Below are 22,472 nucleotides of genomic sequence, written 5' to 3' on the forward strand. Positions count from 1 at the left end.
CGACGTCATAGTCGGCATGGATTGGTTGAGTCTTCTTCGTGCCGACATCATGTGCTTTGAAAAAGCAGTTCGTCTTAACCTCCCTAACAACGAAACATTAGTTATCTACGGCGACAAATCTAGTACAAACCTTCGCATCATTTCATGCATCCAAGCTCGAAAGTGCTTGCGGAAGGATTGTCGAGCATTCCTAGCGCACATCGTTGATACAAGTCAAGAACTGAAGGACATCAAGAACATCTCGGTAGTACGCGACTTTCCCGATATCTTTCCAGAAGAACTACCAGGATTACCACCGCAACGCCAAGTCGAGTTCAGAATCGATTTAGTTCCAGGAGCTACCCCAGTAGCGAAGTCGCCTTATCGTCTCGCACCAGCAGAGATGCAGGAACTTTCCAGTCAACTTAATGAACTCCTTCAAAAAGGATTCATAAGACCAAGTTTCTCACCTTGGGGAGCACCGGTCTTGTTTGTAAAGAAGAAAGACAGATCGTTCCGTATGTGCATCGACTACAGAGAGTTGAACAAACTTACTGTCAAGAACCGCTATCCTCTACCCCGTATTGACGACCTATTCGATCAACTTCAAGGAGCGAACTACTTCTCCAAAATAGATCTACGATCCGGATATCACCAATTACGAGTTCTAGAGGGGGACATTCCAAAGACAGCTTTCCGAACTTGTTATGGACACTACGAATTTGTAGTGATGCCGTTCGGATTAACCAATGCACCAGCAGTATTTATGGACCTAATGAATAGGGTATGCCGCCCTTACTTGGATCAGTTCGTCATCGTCTTTATCGATGATATACTTATCTACTCTCGAAGTAAGGAAGAGCATAGTCAGCACCTACGAAAAGTCCTAGAAACACTGCGAACGGAGAAACTCTATGCGAAGTTCTCTAAATGCGAATTTTGGATTCGAAGAGTCGAATTTTTAGGCCACGTTGTTAGCGAGAAAGGTATACACGTGCACCCCTCCAAAATTAAGGCCATTGAGAACTGGTCGGCACCCAAGACACCTACAAAAATTCGTCAATTTCTAGGTTTCGCTGGCTACTATCGCAGATTCATAAAGAACTTCTCTAGCATTGCGAAATCTCTTACTACATTAACCCAGAAAGGCGTGGCCTTTGGCTGGGAAGCGAAACAAGAGAAGGCATTCCAGACGCTAAAACAGACCTTGTGCACCGCACCGATACTATCCCTCCCCGAAGGGATAGAAGACTTCGTAGTGTATTGCGATGCGTCAAATCAAGGACTTGGTTGTGTTCTTATGCAGAGAGGGAAGGTTATCGCTTATGCCTCCCGACAGCTTAAGACACACGAAATGAACTATACGACACATGATCTCGAGTTAGGAGCAGTGGTATTTGCTCTGAAGATCTGGAGGCACTACTTATACGGAACGAAGAGTACTATTTTCACCGATCACAAGAGCCTTCAACACATTTTCGATCAAAAGGAACTCAACATGCGACAACGACGATGGGTTGAGTTACTAAATGACTACGAATGCGAAATTCGTTATCATCATGGCAAGGCCAACGTAGTAGCTGACGCCCTCATTCGAAAGGAATACACTGGTCGGAGGGTCAAATCTCTGACCATGACTATCCATTCCCACTTATCCACACAAATTAAGGAGGCACAAATGGAAGCTTTGCAACCTGAAAATGTGGCGGGTGAATCCCTGCGAGGGATGGAAAAGAATCTAGAAGTCAAGGGTGGCGGAGCCTACTATCTCATGGACCGAATCTGGACCCCGAAACATGGTGGTTTCAGAAACGTAGTCATGACCGAAGCTCACAACTCAAGGTATTCCGTTCACCCGGGTTCAGATAAAATGTATCTGGATCTTAAGAAACTGTACTGGTGGCCTAACATGAAAGCAGAAATTGCTACCTTCGTGAGTAAATGTCTTACTTGCGCTAAGGTTAAGGTCGAGTATCAGAAACCGTCAGGATTACTACAACAACCAGAGATACCAGAATGGAAATGGGAGCGGATTACTATGGACTTCATAACCAAGTTACCTAAGACGACAAGTGGACTCGATACCATATGGGTCATTGTCGACAGATTGACCAAATCCGTGCATTTCCTACCCATCAAGGAGACTGACAAAATGGAGAAGGTTACAAGAACTTACTTAAGGGAAGTAGTGCGATTGCATGGTGTTCCGATATCCATTATCTCCGATCGAGATAGTAGATTCACTTCAAGATTCTGGCAGTCACTACAAAGTTCCCTGGGGACTAGGCTAGACATGAGTACAGCCTACCACCCACAAACAGACGGACAAAGTGAGAGAACAATACAAACTTTAGAAGATATGCTGAGAGCCTGTGTGATTGACTTTGGAAAGGCATGGGATATCCATTTACCCCTTGTCAAATTTTCATACAACAATAGTTATCATACAAGCATAAAGGCTGCTCCGTTTGAAGCCCTCTATGGTCGAAAGTGCAGATCCCCTCTGTGCTGGACTGAAGTTGGCGATACCCAATTAGCTAGAGGAAGAATTCCAAAAAGCGCTCTCACTGGTCCGGAAATCATACGAGAAACGACAGAGAAGATCGTTCAGATTCGTGAACGATTGAAAGCCTTTAGAGACCGACAGAAAAGCTACGCTGACCAAAGGAGGAAACCTTTGGAATTCCAGGTAGGAGACCACGTCTTATTAAAGGTCTCACCGTGGAAGGGTTTAATACTCTTTGGAAAGCGGGGAAAACTAAATCCAAGATACATAGGGCCTTTCGAGATTCTTGCTAGAATCGGCCCTGTGGCTTACAAGCTTAACCTACCGCGCGAACTTAGTAACATCCATCCAACCTTCCACGTCTCAAACTTGAAAAAGTGTCTGTCCGAAGAGACTCTTGTTATTCCACTCGACGAGATCGAGATCAATGAGAGCCTCAACTTTGTGGAAGAACCAGTAGAAATCATGGACCGAGAGGTCAAACAAACAAAACAAAGTCGCATACCCATCGTGAAGGTTCGCTGGAACGCCAAGCGGGGACCTGAATTCACATGAGAACGCCAAGATCAGATGAAACAAAAGTACCCTCATCTCTTTCATGTTCACTAGTATCTTTACTACTTTAAATTTCGGGACGAAATTCTCTCTAACGGGGGATGATGTGACAACCCGATATTTCAACTCTTTGTAATGACCTAAAAGGGTCAAGTATTGTAACCACTTTTGAGTAATAAAATTTACTTTCATAATAAAATGAACAAATAGTTCTATTTAAATTCCTTCTATGTTTAAATGTCTTTAAACCATGATCGTACGTAAAAAGAACGCCCAAATCCGACTTCATATATCGAAGTTATGATTTTTCCAAGTTCAGCTTAGCAACAGACAACTAAAAACTCGAATCGGAGATCGAGCGACTTTTGGCCGGAATGACCTAAACGAGAATCACAGGTCTCGACAATGGTATTTCAGCGGTAAAAAGTCTGGCAAAAACCGACATCAGATAAAGAAGTTATGAATTTTCAAAGAAATTCCTTAAACACGATGAGTTTAATATAAATAATAAAAAAATAATTTTAGAATTTGCCGACGGAGTCTAAACGAAAGTTGTAGAGCGTAGTCTCACCTACGCGTGGATATAAAGACCATCGAAAACGGAGTTCGTATGAAGAAGATATGAATTTTTGAAGTTTATTAAATAAATTATATATTTATTTAATTCAAAATTCGGACCTTATCCGAAGAGGAGTCAGCGTCCTCATCCGAGGTACGTGCTGCGTACCCCTGTATGCCCTGCGTACCCGAGAGACTTGGCCTCTGATCGTCCACGTTGCCCTATCCGAGGCTTCCGACCCGTCCGACCCGCCCGTCCGACCGACCGACCCGTCCGACCCGCTGTCCCATCCGACCCGCCGTCCCATCCGACCCGCCTCCCCACCGATCCGTCCCATCCGAAGCCGAGGCAGTCGAGGCTTCGATCATGCATGACGTACGTGTACGCGCTGCGTACGAGCGTACGCCCCGCGTACCGAGGCGGTTCAGCCTTCCTATAAATAGAATGCGAGGGCTTCCGAGAAAAATGCTCATTTCTCTCCTTTCTCTCACAATCTTGCCTCGTTTTCCGTGCCCGTTCAAACCCGAAGCTCTGGTCTTTTTGCTCAAGTCCCGAGGGTCGATTTTACTCCCGAGATTCCCGAGAATCCCGAGGAAAATCCGTTTCCCGAGACGAAACTCTGCCAGGTTTTCCATCTCGCTATCTTCAAACTTTCAAGTGAGTTCATACCCCTTAATTTACCTTTTAAATATTCTCTAAATTCTTTTATATGCTTTCAAGGGGGGGATTACAAGTAAAACACACGAGTATTATCGTGTGTTACATAAACAATTATTTTATGTGCTTTTATATATCCAAATCGCATGTGATTTATAAACTATATAGGGAACTTTTATATATACAAAATATGTTATATTCCATCCTTTGAAATATAAATTGTTGTAATGCATGTATAAACTAAACTTTTCTTAGATTATTCTTGTCTATCTTAGACTCTACACCAAAATCTATGCTTTCATAAACAAATGATTCCTTTTCTAGGTATTTCTAAACAAACGAGACACACTTTTAGAAAGCTATAATAGGTATAGTTTTACGAACAAATTTCTAACTCTTATGTACTAGAACCATGAATTTCAAGAAGTTTACTTTCGTATACAAGAACAAACGTAACATTTTAACAAGTAGATCTGTTTTTATACCACGGTTTTGTGAGACACTAACTTCATGTACGTTCGAGTACACATTTCAAGTCCTGTATTATATACCAGAATCCCTTGGAGGGGGAGCATGGTGTTTGTGTATAGATCTATACGGGCTTGACAACCCGCGCCCTGACTGTTAGCTGCAGTCCACCGTTTGGGGTGACAAACGTCATAACATTCCAACGCCTGAAGAACGTTGTGTATAGGCATTCCGAGTCAATAGTATGGTTATAAAACTCACAAGGGGGTATTAAAAATGCATTGATTTACAAGGTTTTCAAAACACATTGGTTATTTTACACTTACATACATTTTGGAAACAAACATTGGTCTTGAGAGAAGGCTACTTTTATACTAGTAGAAAATATAGGATTTTCTGAATACAAACAAAAAAGACAAAACATTTCATTTCATACAAACATTGTCACTTAAATACTTATGAAACTCACCAGCTTAAATGCTGATCTACTCTTTCAAAATTACTTGTATGTCCCAGGAAATCAGTAATTTCAGGTATTCATTACGCTTTTGATGAAGGGATGCTGCGGCGCCAGTTTAATCTCGTATTTTTGACATCATATTGTAATTGGTTTTGAACATGTAACTTTTGACAAATGTAAACTTTCAATTATATATATGATGGTTGTATTGCTTTCTTTACTATGTATTCATTTGTTACGTTACCACATGAAGTCATCCGCCCCCAAACGTTTCCGCCGTTCAGGTTTGGGGGTGTGACAGTTGACTCTTGAATCTCTTCAAGGTCAGTTGTGCTCCCACTGTCCTATTTGCATAAGAGCTCTCTCTCTCTCTCTCTCTCTCTCAAAAGACTCCTCTTCGTGATACAAAGACCACATTTTCACTAGGCCTGTAGAAAAAATATCCAAAAGACTTTTGTGGGTAGCCATTGAAAATACATCTCTCACTTCTGTCTTCTAGCTTGTCATAAGTCTCTCGTCTAACGAAAGTTTCACAACCCCACACTTTGATATGTGCTAACGACAAAACTTTCCCTGTCCATATTTCATGAGGTGTTTTGGCAACGTTTTTAGGAGGGACAATATTGAGTATATAGGCGGATTTTTCTAAGACATACCCCAGAAGGAAATGGGAAGAGTGGCTAGACTAATCATGGAACAAACCATGTCCAATAAGATTCGATAACACTTCTCAGCAACACAATTAAGTTGTGGTGTCCTAGGAGGAGTGAATTATGAAACTATTCTACACTCCTTGAGGTAGTTGTGGAACTCGATACTAAGATACTCTCTTCCTTTATCACATCGGAGCATCTTTATCTTCCTGCCTAATTGAATCATGACTTTGTGTTTAAAATCTTTGAATTTTTTTAAAGGTTTTTGATTTATGTTTAATCAAGTATATATAACCATATCTACTATAATCATTTGTAAACGTTACATAAAATCGATTAGCATCTCTTATGGTGGATCTGAATGGTCCACACACATACATGTGTATGAGGTCCAACAAACCTTCACCTCTTTCACAAGATCCAGTGAAAGTTGATTTTGTAATCTTGCCCAAAAGATAAGATTTGCATTCATCATTTGGCCTTAGGTCAAAACATTCCAAGACTCCATCCTTTTGGAGTTGGGCCATGCTTTTCTTGTTAATGTGCCCAAGATGAAATGACACAAGCATTCCTTGTCTAGAACATTAGACGAATCAATATGAAATACCCTATTTCCTAAGATATCAACACAAGTCACAGTTTCATACACACCATTATAAGGTAAAGCTTCAAATATAAAAACACCATTTTTATAAACTAGAATTAAACCATTCAAATCATCAAAAGATTAGCGAAAACCTTTTCTAAACAATGCATGAAAAGAAATAATGTTTTGTGTCATTTATAATGTGTAGCAACAATCAATTAAACTAATTCTAACATTACTACTAAGCACGGACTGATAAGTCCCAATCTTGGTAACAAGAGAAGATCGACTATTTCCCATGATCAGATTCATCCTCCCATGCTCTATCTCCTCACTTTCTTTTAGCCCCTGCAAATTAGAACAAATGTGAAAACCACATCTTGTATCAAGGACCCATGAATGAGTAGATGGTGAGTTATTAGTTTGAATAACTTATATACCTGCCAAAGATGGCTTCACCTTTCCATCCTTGATTTCTTGCAAGCATTTGGGGCAATTCCTCTTCCAATGGCCCTTGGCATTGCAATAGTAACAAATGTCCTCTTTGGGGTCACTAACAACCGGAATGTTATATTTGGGCTTTGCCTTTTACCCATTTCTCGATGGCCCTGCATGGACGTTGTTCTTCCAGTTAGCTTTGGGAGCAACCTTCCATTTCTTCCCTTTACCTTTTTCAATGGCGAGAACAGGAGCATTATCAGGAGGGGTTAAATTTTTCTCCTTTAATCTCGACTCAACAGTCTGTAGCAAGTTGTGGAGTTGGGCCAATATGGTTTCTATGTTGTTCAAATGGTAAATTAAAATAAACTGATCATAACAACTTGGCAAGGAGTTCACGACCATGTCAATGGCCAACTCCTCATCAAAGTGCATATTGAGCTTGAATAGGCACTCCACGTATCTTTGCATTCTTTGGGCATGGTTGCAGACAGACCGTCCTTCTTTCATCTTGCAAGCCATGAGGGACTTGGCCACTTCCAACTTCTCTTGACGAGATCTCTTGTGGTACTTTTCCACAAGGTCATTGTTCATCTCATAAGGCCAGTAGTCCTCATAGAACCTCTGTAATTCAAGAGTCATTGTGGCGACCATGATGCAATCAACTTTTGTTGCATAGTCGTAATGTTTTCTGTAGGAGGCTAGTTGTTCAGGAGTAGCAATGGCTTCATCAAATTCAATGAGATTTTCTTCAAGGACATGTTCTTTGACCTCGAAGCGAAGAGCCATTCTGATGTTACACATCCAATCATTATAGTTGGGGCCATCAAAAGTCACTTTGGAGACGATAGAGAGTAGGGAGAAACCCGAGTGGTGGGTAGAAGGTGATGGAGCAGAAACATCAACATGAGTAGACGTCTATAAAGAAAAAGAAGAATAATTTTAGATAGATGAAAATTATATATCCTTAATATTTTAACCCATAATAAATGATTAAGGCTAAGATCCAAAATAACAATTCACAACTAAGAAGAGGGATGCCATAATCTTATTGCAAATTTATGAAGGTAGGTAAAAGAAATTCACCAATTTCGAACTATGAAATTCCTAGATCTTTTGAGATTTGTTGAATCTATAAATGACATGTTTAATCTTAGATTATGCTCTTCTATTTGTGACTGGGATACCGAGGATCACAAACAAGATGTGAATAACCATATAAATTAGCTTGGCACTCTCAATGTCATTTATCATCTCATTTTAATGTGTTGATTAATCACCTGTGCTCCATTAACAGCCAATAATTTTCGAGATGCCCATTATTACTCTTTATTGTCACTAGTGTGTCGGTTAACCACACACGCTCCACTAGCTACTATAAAGTAAAATGTGCAATTTTATGGATTAGCATACTTTTCACATTTTCCTAAAGTAACTAAGAGCGGCACTTTATAAAAGAGTTTAGTTACTTTTTATGTCATTATACTTATTGATGAAGTTAAGTCCTATCAAATCCATTCCGCTAATGACCCTCCACCATACAAGAGAATGGTGGGTAAGAATGGATACCCAATGACGATCATTTTATAAGTCGTTTCCTTAAACTCCCTTATAGTATGGCTTCGTGAATGAGGCGTAGTAGCGATTTTACCGACTTAGTCTTATACATATAGTAATTATTAAACTTTTAACTTATTATATATATATATATATATATATATATATATATATATATATATATATATATATATATATATATATATATATATATATATATATAAGGTGTATTTTAAAACTTTTCAAAATACAAGGTTTAAATTAAATTTTCGAAATTAAGGAATTAATCTAATTTAAAATAAGCCAATTATGTTTTTGATATTTATCTTTTAATTACTCAAATAATTAAATATAATTAAAACACAAGGATAATACACAAATTCAAGATAAGGATATCTGATTAGAAAAGATAATTATTCAGTTTTATACAATTAAAAATTATCGAAAGTAATTATCCTAATCAATTTATGAATTATGACAAAAAACGATTTTAGCTGATGTGATGGTCCACTACATTGTGGTAGATAATTACCACGTCGTGGTGGAACAAAAAAGAAGGTGAATCCGCAGATCACCACATCGTGTTGGAAAAACAGCACGTCATGCTGGGGCGACATAATTACGATACTGTCTTCCTCTTTCGGGTTTAGTTCAAGTTCAAGAAATGTGCATTCATTTGTTAGACAACCATATGCGCTGATACCATTGATGGGTTTAACATGTATTAACGTAGATAAATCGTTAACACTTAAGGGTACATGCAACCTAAAGATCTAAGTCATAACACTATTGATGTAACATTCTATTGAACAACAAGAACACACTAACCCTATATAATTTCAAAAATTGTAGAAGGAACAACATACCCTTTGATTATTGTAGTAAACTATCAAGAATCCTTTCTTGAATAACTCGGAAGCTAACACCACAAGTGTCGTGCCTCTTATGGTTCACACTCAACACTGGCAACAAGAAGCTTTTGAGAGAGGAGAGAGGTGATGATTTTTGGCCATCTTTAGAGTAAGATGAGTGGTTGGCCAAAAATTGAAAGCTATGGGTCATTATATAGTGCAACTTGGAAACCTTAGATAACCATAAATGAATAAAATAATATTTATTCAATTTGGTAATTATCCAACTTCATATTTATCTGAAAGGAATATTCCACATACCCTAGAATACCCTAATTTTGTCCACCTCCTTCCAAGGAAGGTTTTGTACTCTTTCTTGTTCAACTATTGAACAACTACACTTTAATCCTTGTACTTTTAATTAATACAATTAATCTAATTAATTTTTGATTAATTACTTATTAAATATTACTATTTCTAATTAATATATTATTTTCATAACATATTAATAAATTTGTTTATTGCTATTTATTAATCATATAATAAATCAATAAATCAGTCTCTCTATCTCTCTCTAAAAGTCATCTTATTCAATTACTAGGTTTGAGGGCAACCTAAAAGGACTTTGCTAATAATTCAAGATTATATTAATTCAGTTATTGTCTTAGACACCTAATCCAACAACAACTCCTCCATTAAGCAAGAACATACATCCTGATTGTCAGCACGAGTTGTCTCTATCAGCCTGGAAACTTGCGTCAGTGTAACCTGTAACTCTTAATTCATCTTTTACACCATATATCAAGAACATATCCTTATTTATTTTTAGATACTTCAGGATATTCTTTACGACTGTCCAATGATTATCTCTAGGATTCTCTTGATATCAACTCACCATGCTAAGCGCATATAAGATATTAGGTCTAGTACATGTCATGACATACATGATCGATCCTATAGCAGAAGCATATGAGACTCGAATCATTCTATCCAGTTCTCAGTTATTTATGGGTGATTGATCCTTGCTTAATCTTATGTCATGTTATTACCTAAAAAAACATAGTGATACTTAAAGTTTGATAGCTTCATGCAGAGGTGTGGGTATCATAGATGTGAGATGGATTATTATTGTTACCTGAAAAAATTTAGCTCCTCATAAATCATCTTGTTATTGTAATTTGATGACATGTTGATAGTTGGATTCGAACAATCTTAAGAAGCAGCCATCCAGAGAGTTGAAGATGAAAGACCTAGGAGCTGCTAAGCAGCTATTAGGAATGAGCATAGCCAGGAACAGAGTTACCTATATACTAAAACTTTCACAAGATAGGTACATCAAGAAAGTTTTTAAAAATTTCAGCATGGCAGATGCAAAATCCAGAAGTACACCTTTGGGAAGTCAGTTGAGACTCACAAAAAATCAATCTCTAAAGATGAAAGAAGTCAAAGAACAGATGTCTAAAGTGATAGGTTTTCTAGGTTACAAAATTTTAATCAACATGATTTACACAACGGAATTTACATAAAACTATTTATGGGCACATGCAACCTATAGATCTACGTCTTTTCTCATAATAACAACATACTTTAAAATACCTAAACTAATTTATGTAAAATCAAAAACCATAGGATTAGAAACATACCTTTGCTATTTTCAAAAATAGCAATGCACTTTTCTTCAAGATCTTCCTTGGTAAGCAAGCAACAAAAGTATGATGCCTCTAATGGCTCACACCCAAAATCCTGAAAATCTAAGGAACAATTTGGAGAGAGGAAAGTGGATGGAATTTTTGGCTATGACTTCTATAGGGAATGATTTCGAAAATCCTCGCCTTAAGGGTCCTATATATAGCTGCTAAGACACCAGGATAAATCCCAGTTTCAATATTAAAATAATCCATTTCAATCCTTATTCAAATTAGTTTCCTTTTATGCATCTCGAGGCTTCCAAAATACCTTGGAGGAGCCTCCAAAACCATCACGTGCAAGGAGGTTCTAGAACCTCTCATTTGCTTAACTTTTAAACAATTACAACTTAACCCTTGTACCTCTAATTAATTACAGTTAACCCAAAATTAATTTCTAATTAATTCTAATCAATATCTAATTAATTTATTAATCATATAATAAATTAATAAATTATTTCCTCTATCTCCTAATAACATTCTTAGCTATTTCTTGTTATGAGGGCAACCTAAAAGGACTTTACTTTTATTGACAAGATTATACCAATTTAGTTAGGACCTTGGACACCTTAATCTAACATAAATTTCCCTACATATCTACAATTGGTAGCTTGATGTATGATATGGTATGCATCAAAATAGACATTGCTCACGTAGTGGGAGTTGTGAGCAGGTTCATGTCAAATCCAAGAAGAGAGCATTAGGAGGGAGTAAAGTGGTTGATACGCTACTTGAAAGGAACATATGAGGTTGCCCTATGTTTTAGAAGAAATGGGGTGGCCTTAGAAGGGTTCGTTGATGCAGATTTGGGTAGATATGTAGATTCAGGTAAAAGCACAATATGTTATGTGTTCTTGATTGAAGGTAAGACAATCAGTTAGGTTATAAAAGGGTTGCACTCTCAACTACAAAAATAGAGTATATGTCTATTGCAAAAGCATCCAAAGAGCTTATAGGGTTGAAGAACTTCCTATAAGAACTTGGAATGAAATAGAAAGATTATGTGTTGCATTGTGACAACCAGAGTGCAGTTTACTTGGCAAAGAATCCAATATTACATAGTAGAACGAAACAAATTTAGATGAGGTACCATTTTAATCGAGAGTTAGTTAATGATGGAACTCTGAATCTGAAGCAAATCCTTGGAACGAAGAATCCATTAGATATATTCACCAAGGTGGTTACCACTAAGAATTTGAAGCTTTGTATGGCTTCAACCGACCTTTCAGAAGTTTGAGAAAAAGTCATTGAAAAGAGAAAGAAAGAGAGAAAGAGAAAGAGAGAGAGAGAGAGAGAGAGAGAAGAGAGAGAGAGAGAGAGAGATAAAGATAAAGAAATTTTGCAAGGTTTTGGATGGCGGAGAAACACTAAGTTATTTGAGTCTCCAAGTGGGAGATTATTGGGCTAGTGGAGCCATAAATGACAAAGCTCAAGGGCCAAAATTGTAACTATCACCAATTTACTATTAATTTGTTCACATGTGCAGATAGGAAATCAAAGTTGGTTCAAAGTCAAAGTTTCAGAATATAAATTTACTCTTGTCATAAATGTGAAAACATGAACATCACAAGTCAAAAAGCTATAGCAACATTTATATCTATGTGTGTGAATGAAGAAGAGGGTTACAACTCAAAAATCCTATAAATAGGCTTTTTCCTTTCACTTGTAAATGCACAAGAAAACACAATAGAGAAACATATAAATACCAATATAAAATATATATTGAAGTAGTTTCTTTTCTACAAAGCCTTAATTTTTGGCAGCCAAAAATACGAGTGATTCCTTACAGTGAGTGATCAGATTACATGTGCAATTTAGCCTTGTATGATTGTATATTTCTTGGTGTGAATAAAATCCTGTCTCTCTTGTTCACCTGTGGATGTAGGTCATATTAAACCGAACCACGTTAAATAATGTTTTCCGATTTTACACATTTTTGTTTGTTGTTTTTAAGTAGTTTTTATGTCGTATGTGTTACCGAAATCATTTATTGTTTTGTATGAAGTCGATTAACTTGTTTTGTTGAATCCCAACACAAGTCAAATACTTACAACCATACATTCATTCATTAACAACTTTTTTTCTCTATCTCTCTCCACATTCTCTTTATCTTTTCTCCTGATGCTCTTAGGGTTTTCGTATGATTATATCCATCAAGGAATTCTTTGGCCAACCTGTTTCCATCCCCAAATTTGTTCTTATTTGTTTCTTTTGGTTTGTACAATTCTCAATTGGTGATTTATCGTTTTTTGGCCTTTTTTCTTGTATTATATTTATTCCTCATAAGACATATGACTTGGTAAAACCTTTTGTACACTTTCACTCTTCAGTTATGTTGTTTTTTTGGTATCTTAGCTTATAACAATATTGGTTTTTTATTTCTTCCTTTCAACTGGCGTTTCAAGCTAACTTTGGACATTTTTGTGTATGAGATGATTTTTCTACATATCAAGGTATCCATTACTATGATGGTTATTTTCTATGGCATACTACTACTTATAGCTCTCCTTGATATTATTTATAACTATTAACTTATACATTTTTTTGGTTCTTAAGCCAGTTCACCAGGTTGAAGTGACACAAATCACATAGTAATCAACAGGGGAAAAATATATATATTCAGGTTGTAGTGGTGTAAACATATACATTTTGTTCTTGGGTTTTACTTATTCTCAACATTACTATTATATGTAGGATTATGAGACAGGAAAATCACAAAGTTATTTCATCATAGAAATGTAGACTAATGCAATGTTGTTTGTGTTTGTGGCACTGTGCTTTGAAATGCTCCATGCTTTTTCCATGCATCATTTTTATCGACGATAAACATAACAAAAATAATGTTATGAAGGGAATTTAACCTGGAAACAAAAAGAAATTGAATTAAAGTTGCATTTTTTGAATTAAATGTGTCATTTCTGTTTCACATTTTTTAATCGCTCGACCCATCAGTCATATAATATGTAATGTACGCTAACTTACATAATGTTACTCCTCATTTAACAGATGATGGCTTGAGGGAATTTTAGTTGTGGTTTTCCTTTCAACCCAACGTTTCTTTGTTTTAGTATTGTTGTGGGGTTGATTAGAGATCGTCTTTGTCTTGATGTAGATGTTGGACTTTACTAACATATGTAGAATGTCCTTTTGTTATGTGTTGGATACGACAATAAGAGCATAACAAGACTACCACACCATAATCGCATTTGAATCACCTTCACTTAAAGCTCATGTTAAGGCTCCATACCTTTGAATTCATATTGATATTTTTTGAGTAAAGGATGCAACATTTGAACATCATATGCTTGTCGATGGAAATTCAATTATCAAATGATTATATTGGATGTCATTTATGAGGATTGTAAATTGTTAAATTGATATAATTTGTAAGTAACTAATTAAAATAATAATCTGGGTAAATATAACATTTTGAAAGTTTATGAAGAGTATAAATGATATTTTTAACACAATATTATAAGAGGAGTATAATAGTCAACTGATAAAAGTAGGGATTTAAAATTGTCAAAAATAAGGATTTAGGCAAATATAATATTTTAAAAAATTATCAAGGATAAATATGTTATTTAGATATTTTTTTTCCAAGATGTTTAAGATTTTCAATAATTTAATTATCATCGTACAATGAGTGAGATGACAAACGGATCACAAGGTGCGTCACTAAGCCTTTTTGTATGGTAACGCTAATTCTTTTAAAGACTACATCCGTAGATCTAGGGGATATAAAATAGCTTTGCATGATCCAATGTACTCTATTAAGAAGCTCTACTGCATTCAACGCGAGGAAACCAAACGTATTGTTGGGATTAAAACCCTAATTGTGATTTGATGAACAAGATGCGGAAAATAAGAACAACACAAATATGAAGATTAGGTCGAATGATCACTCGATTTATTGAATTGTGAGGAACAAATTACACTTAAGAAATAAGAATCTAACTCTACAAGAAACCTCACAACGTGGCGGCTACATTTTTCCTAACTCTTAACCCTAATTATGAATAATACATGACTATTTATAGGGAAAAGACAAGTCTTGGGCTTTTATCCTACACTTCATCAAGGGGCCCATTGCCATCATCCATGGAGTGCTTTGAAACCCTACAATCTCCCCCTCAAAGTATGGAATGGATGACAATGCTTTAACTTCCAAAACAAGCATCTAGCAAATAAAAAGATCTTGCAACGAGGAATAAATGAAGCAATCCACGAATCTTGATTCTTCAATAGTCTTCAAACACGGGCTCTAGGATATATAAATCAAGCACTGAAGTAATGTCTTTAAACTTCATTTTCGAGTGTAATCCCAAAAAAATCTTCATGAAAACCAAGCCCGCCATAAAAACCCACTTCAGAACAAAGAAACTGGATCACTTCTTGTCTTTAAAGAGCTCCCCCTCCAAGTCATAATGATCTTCAAATAAGCTAATGATATAAGCCATCAAAAAATATAATGTAACAACCCAAACTTTAAGATTCATAATGTCGCTTGATCGAGAAAATACTAGAAGTCGAAGATATAACAAGTCCTTAGCAGAGCTCGATAAAGAACTTCCGCTGTAAAGGATACTTCTCTGTAAAAGATTTAGCAGAGCTTGATGAAGAACTTCCACTATAAAAGCTACCTTCATAATTCTACCACAAGCTTTATCAAAAATCTTCAACTTTGAAAAGTCACAAATCCAATTTCGAATGACCATACCAAATTCTCCCCCGATTTATAATCAAAAACATGATTATAAAGCCTTCAAATGGTCATAAGAATGATCTTGAATGGATCAAAATTTACTAAGCTCCCTCGCGACAAAATGATATACACAATAAAGTAAAAAAATCCGAAAAAGTCGTGAAAATTTGTCGTTATCACGAAAAACAACTTTCCGAACCGCCAAGACTTGATGGAACCATTATTTTGCTGTTCATGAAAAAATATGAGCGTTGAAAAATCCAAAACTGTTCACCGGCCCTCAATGTAGTAAACGTTTCTGAATATTGGGCAGAAACAGTCACTTGCTGAAAGATAGGGGCTAGAATGGAAATTTTGCATCAATATACACTTTTATTTGTAATAATTTCTGAATTCGGAGGTTTGGGAACGAATTCTTCTCTCTCCTTTAGCCACAGTATAAAAGGTAATCTTGACCATTATTTACCTCTTTACTACACCCAAAATTCAGAGAGCAAGAAAAACTTTGAGAATTCTACTGTTCATCATCTCTCCCAACTTCTTTACTTCTATGGCAGATTCATCACCTGTTCATGCCACTTCCCACATCCTGCCGATTCGTCCTCAATAGAGTCTGATCATCGATCTTACTCCACATGTTTATGATGCCTTCATGTTCCCGATCATCGAATGCCTCAAATACTCGCCGCTTGCTCCCGCTCTCACCAAAGCTGAAGATGTTCCAATGGATTGTTTATCCCAAATCTTTGCCATTGCTCATTATGATAAGTATGTCGATAGGATCTTCTTCAACATTCTTGATCACAAGGCATCAATCTCCAAGCAGCGATTCTGCTCACTTTTAGGGTTTGAACCCGATTTATCTAGGGTTAATCATGAATCCATTCCGGTGGGTCACTTGTTTTCTATGTTCTATAACATGGAATACACCGAGGTTCTGACGACAGTCACTAAGTTCAAGAAATCATGCCTGCCTCCACAATGGAACGGGTTATTTATGGTGCTATTCAAGGGGTTATCGGAACGCAGTGCCGGTTCAGACGGAGCCAGTCGTTTGTTCATCATGATTCTTTATGGGGTATACAATGGAATCAACCTTGACTATGGGTCGGTGTTATGGCAGCAACTGATCCAGAGCCTTGCATCCATGTCTCGACACTCCGAGGTCTCCTACGCTCGATTATGGACTCTAGTCACAAAATGGGTGATGGACAAGTATCACGTCCCCATTGTTGTTGATTCTCCACTCTCTTCAATAGGTACTTTCCATACCACGAAGATAATAGTCTCCGATGCATCAAAATTTCAGTTTATTGGCTCTATCCCTGAGTCAATGTTTGGAGACGTTCCTGCCGAAAGCCGTATCATCCGAACTTACAAGGAGTTTCATCGCTCTGGTCCTAGAGAGCTCACTCCTGAGATGATCAAATCCATCCACGAAGCTGATAAGCCCGCTCCAAGGGGAAAGAAGAATGAAAAGGGAAAAGACAAGCAGGTTGGCAAGGGAGCGAAAGGCCCTTCTCCCAAGAAACGAAAACCTACCAAGGCTACTCAATCTCCTCCACTGAAGAAGTGAAAAACCTAACCCAGGCGAAAACTGATACTCGCTTCCTCCTCAAGCGAATCTAAGGAAGAAAATTCAGACTCTGACAAGTCTCCTCGTGGTAACACTCCTCCACAATCGCCTACCCCAGAAGTACACTTTTCCAGTTCACCTGTCTCTTCTCCACCAATCACCATTCCTATTTCCATTCCCCCCATAATCTCTACCACTCAAATACCACCTACCTCTATCCCAGTACCCCCTCCCATTTTTACTGAAGCTACCACAACAACCGCTGAAGTAAGAACCAACGTATCTGATACGGGGGCTCCTACTAAAGCACCCGAACCCACTCCCACTACTGAGCCTCCACCCTCATCTCCTGCTCAGTCCGCAGAGGATGAAGAACCATTTCTTGGTGGGGAGAATATGACATTTGATTCGGTCTACTACAGTCCGTATCAGGTGCAGAGTGACGATGATGATGATGCTCCCGTCACCAAAAAGCATCTCAAGGAGCTTCACGAGAAGATTGATTCTCTCATCGCTTTCTCTTCTTCTTCATCACAGTCTACCATCTCTGAAGCTGCTATTCAGAAGATTGTTGATGCTTTTTCTAAGGCTCATGAAGCCTCCGTTAGCTCAGCTACAGCCGCCATTGACGCCTCCACCAAAGCGTGTGCTGCTGCGACCGAAAAAGTCGAAAAACTATTTACTGATGCCTCCTCTCTTTTGCAGTCTTTATAGGAAACTGTCGAAGCCACCAAAACGAAGCTTGACCCAATTTTCAACAAGCTGGCTACCTCATTTGCCTCAGAACTGACGTCTTTCGCCACTCTTCGTCAAACTCTCACCGACGACAACTCAGCGTCTAAGGCGACCATTGAGGAGCGCCTCACAAAGCTTCATGAAGATCTAGCTGCTGAGAACTCCCTCATGGATGCTCTCACTAGAAAGACCACTACTCTTAAGGTCAAGAATCTTCAACTCTCCAATTCTCAAAGGGAGATTGAGTCTCTTCGATCCGAAAGAGAGGTGATTTCATCGTGTGTTTTGGATGTCCACGTAGCCCTTTCAAACATCCTTGAAGCACATGATCCAATTTTAAACTATTCAGTGAGGCGTACTCTTGCGGAAAAGCTTGCTCCTGCTCTTTCTCTCCTGAGCAAAATTGAAGGGCTCCTTGAGTTCGTGTCCATTCCGAAACAAGGGGGAGAGAATGTATCTCAACCGCCTCCCACTTCTATAGCAACAAAAACAACCGAACCTCCTCCAACAGGCCAAGCCTCAGGTTCGGGTGTCAAAGACAAAGGGAAACAAATTGCTGAAGATAGTGATGACGACAAAGAGACGATTGCTGATCTCTTGAAAAATCAAGGTCGAGACAAGGACGCTGATATGAGCGCTCAGGTTGCTAGAGAGGCTGAGGAAGCTGAAAGAAAGATGAAAGAGGCTCACGACCTTATTGAGAGTAGGAAAACTCTTTTTCCTCCATGGACTCTTGAGAAGTTGCTGAAAGAAGCGATTGAAACCCCAAGCATCTTGTGGCTCGAACCGGTGATCTCACTAGATCGTATCAACTCTGTCGATTCTCTGTTCGACATGCCACTGACCCGAAAGGCCTTCATTTTCCATGCCTTTGACAACGTTGCAGATATCCCTCATCCTCATCCTAAAGTTGACAGGGATCTTGTCGAGTTCTATCTGAGAGCTGCTCAACCACAGTATCAAACATGGAGTGCTCAGAAGATTATCAACGTTTGGGTCCTGAAGTCGTATCGAGAAGGGAACTTTACGAACGTTCAGTTCAAGGTGCTGAGAGGTTCTGCGAAGACCGAACATGCCATTTCGCTAGCTGATCTTCCCAATTTAAATCCACATGATTGGATAATTTTGCACAACATCCTTCTCACAAATGAAGCAGAGTATGGTCAGATCATTGACCACTTCAAGAGGATGCTTGTCTGCTACATAACGGAAGTTTCCAAGATGGATCAGGAGATTGCTAGTGTCTTCAAGAAAAAGCCCATTATTTCTCATGTTGGCTCTGCAAGTGATCTGAACATGATGCAGATGGGGACGATAGACCCGAAAAGAAATTCTGTTATGTTTACCAGAAACGAAGGCCAAAAATGCCTGTTCGCTTTGGCAAACAAACATCTATACACCACTGCATGCCTGGAACATGTTTTGGGTATCATTCATCGTTGCAAGCAAAACTCAGCAGACGACAAGAAGTACTTCGATGATATGATCCAGTGGTATATTCGCTTCAGACAGACAATCCTTGCTCTTATCCCTCATCTGTTTGATACCACTAAGAAGGTTCCGGCAGCTGGACCCAACAAGAAGAAGTGATAGTCTCGCTCCAATTGACGCAAAGGGGGAGATTGTTAGGTCTAGTTTGTGTTGCGTCTTGGGCTCGTTAGCTAGTCCAGTTTAGTCTCCGGTATGGGCCTGTCCATCCGTGAGTTATTTTGTAGGGTTTATTATTTATAGATGCTTGCATGCATTCTAGAACGTAAGATTTGATAGAGATTTTTATAGCGTTCACGTTCTTATTCTTTTTGTAACCCTAATATCCTCTACAGCGGAAGTTCTTCATCGAGCTCTGCTGAGGATTGAGTTAATTAAATCATTCGACTCATTCAGATCCATTCTTGTGTTTTTATCTTACTGTTATTACTTTCTTGATTCGCCTGTTATAAGATCTAATCGATCAAAGAGTTTTATAAACTCATCACGTATCAAATGCAAATGGTATGAACACGTGTTGATTTTCCATACACGATTTCTCATGTTTTGTGGCTTTGCTTGTAGTAGCTTGTCCTGCTATGAAACCCCCAACCCTCAAGCCCACGAGAGAGGGATACCCCTGTAAGGTCCAAGCATGTATGTTTCCCTCCGACCCATCCAAAAATCAAAATGTCAGTCGGTTTAAGGGTTGACCTTCCTTCTGCCGGGTTAGTCAAGAAATTCATAGGTGCTTCTTTCTTGGCGGAAACCCCGACATGCTTAAATATGTCAAAAAAACATCCCTAACCATATCATGCCTGTATTATAACCTCGGGGGTTCTTTACAATGAACTTCATGCTCTCCAAAAGAGTCCAAACATGCCTTACGACATACCCAACATATCTCGTCAGCTGGGAATATTGGAATCATGAGTCGATATTTAAGGATAGTACGATACTCCATAGGAGGCATATGTTGGAAAATCCCATCTATAGGGATAGCTAAAAGAAAATCTGGATCATGCGGTGCACTTCAGCACTGGAAAACCACTTTCTGCCGAGCCATCATGTCGAGATGCACTTCCATATCTTTGACAATTTTACGAAAAAGGGCACTCGCCATTGTATTCTGGGATTTAGGGGGTGTCTTTAGTAGTAAACTGCTAAGGTCAATATCCGGAAGCTTGTTATGAAGAGAAGCCAAGGCACAATCATAATCAGAATCCATACCATATATGTCACTATCCCGTAAGATGTGGTCTTGCAATACCCAAGATTGGGCCCTTGAGGAAACAAAAGCATACGAGGTAGCCTCTATTACTGAGTATAAACCCAAACCACCAAACCTAATGGGTAAGGAAGCAATTTGCCACTATATGTCGCTAAAGAAAGGGCCACCACAAACCACAATGTCCTCAATCCCCCCACGCAACCCATTGTCAAAGAATATTTCCGTCTCCTCCATGTGAACGGGTTTGGAACGTACTCAGTCCAAGGAAAAGCTTAGCAATACCCATACAAGACTGAAGCAGAAGGAGCTCACTCTAGGGTTAGACAATTGTGGAAGAAGGCGCATCAAATTCACTACATTTTCGGCTCTCTTTATGACTAAGCTGTTAATGAAACTAGCATCTCTACTAACAGCTCCCCCTAAGAAGTTTCACCCCCAAAGGTGGCATCCTGATGTTAGTCGTAATAGCCCCTCACGTAGCTTCTTACCATCACACGAGGGCCAAAAGAGCTCAGTTTTCTTGATATTCAGTTGAAGGCCCAATTTTGGTCCAATCACCGTAATGATGTCCAACGCTTTGGCCACCTCCTCCGAATTTCCAATAAGTGTGCCATCGTCAAGGTACCATGCTTGGAGAAGAAGCTTGCAGTTGTCTCTAATATTATGCAAGAGTGGGTGTAACAAAAGGGCTAAGAGAAGTGGCCCTAAGGGGTGTCCTTACTGAACCATAGTAGTGGACCAAATATGTGCGTTGCCTAGATATAACCTTGCTGCTTAACCATAAAGGAATTCTACCCACATGGATATAGAAGGACACCTCAATCTAACCTCATGACATAATGTAGATCTGTTGAAAAGGTTAAAGGCATTAGAGAAGTCCACAGTAAGCATGGAAAGAGATCTGTCATCGTGGCGCTCACTCAACACCCTATTGGTGCTATGTAATACAACCTGAGTGCCATCCGACACCCTGACCCCGAACTGAAAATCATTGAGATACTTGGTCGTTCCTTTACCAACACCTTTCATAGCCAACTTGGAAACCAAACGTCTCCATATAGTGCCTAACGCAATACGTCGTATTCCCTTTTCAGGTTTTAAGAGCGGTGTGAGAGGAGTAAAGGCAACAAATTCTGCCAAACTCGAAGGGCATCTTCCCCTAGCCATAGATTAACCACATATGTAATAGCATGTAGGAGGTATTTGGCTATAACTAAACCTTCTCCACAAAGAGCATCCAAAATATGTTGAGCTCTCAACCCGCCTCTCCCACATGAGGTACCTTTAGGGAAGGATTTAATTCCCCCAAGGACAATGTCAACATATCCACTACAAGGGGAGGTTCTGAAAATATGGTGCTGGGCATGGAAGGTGGTGGCTTGTATGGATGCTTATCCTTTAATGCCTTTGTGGTATCACCCCCAAATGGAGCAATCCCAGAAGAACATAAAACTTTCATTGCTGCTATAAAATGTCCATCGGCAACCTTACGAAGACATTGTCTGACATTAGTGTTGCCTAGTGTTCTTTAAATGTACTCTTCTTTTTTGCCTTGTTGCTCTAGTCTTGCATTGTCAACTAAGTTTTTAACTAGCTTGGCGATACCGTCTTCAGTCCCCCAAGTAGCTAATGTGCTCAGGATATTATGATGTTGCAAAGACTTCCTGTTGCATAACCTACTTTTTTGCCTATTCTTGGGCCTAAACACTTGAAGAGTACACCTAGGAAGAATTAACAAAGCAACCCACACTTCAATGGACCCAGGATGAGCAACCACCTTGGAAAGGGATGGTTAGGTGGAAAG

Source organism: Lactuca serriola, chromosome 9, assembly GCF_051521515.1.
Source record: "Lactuca serriola cultivar US96UC23 chromosome 9, Lser_US96UC23_V15, whole genome shotgun sequence".
Taxonomy (NCBI): domain Eukaryota; kingdom Viridiplantae; phylum Streptophyta; class Magnoliopsida; order Asterales; family Asteraceae; genus Lactuca; species Lactuca serriola.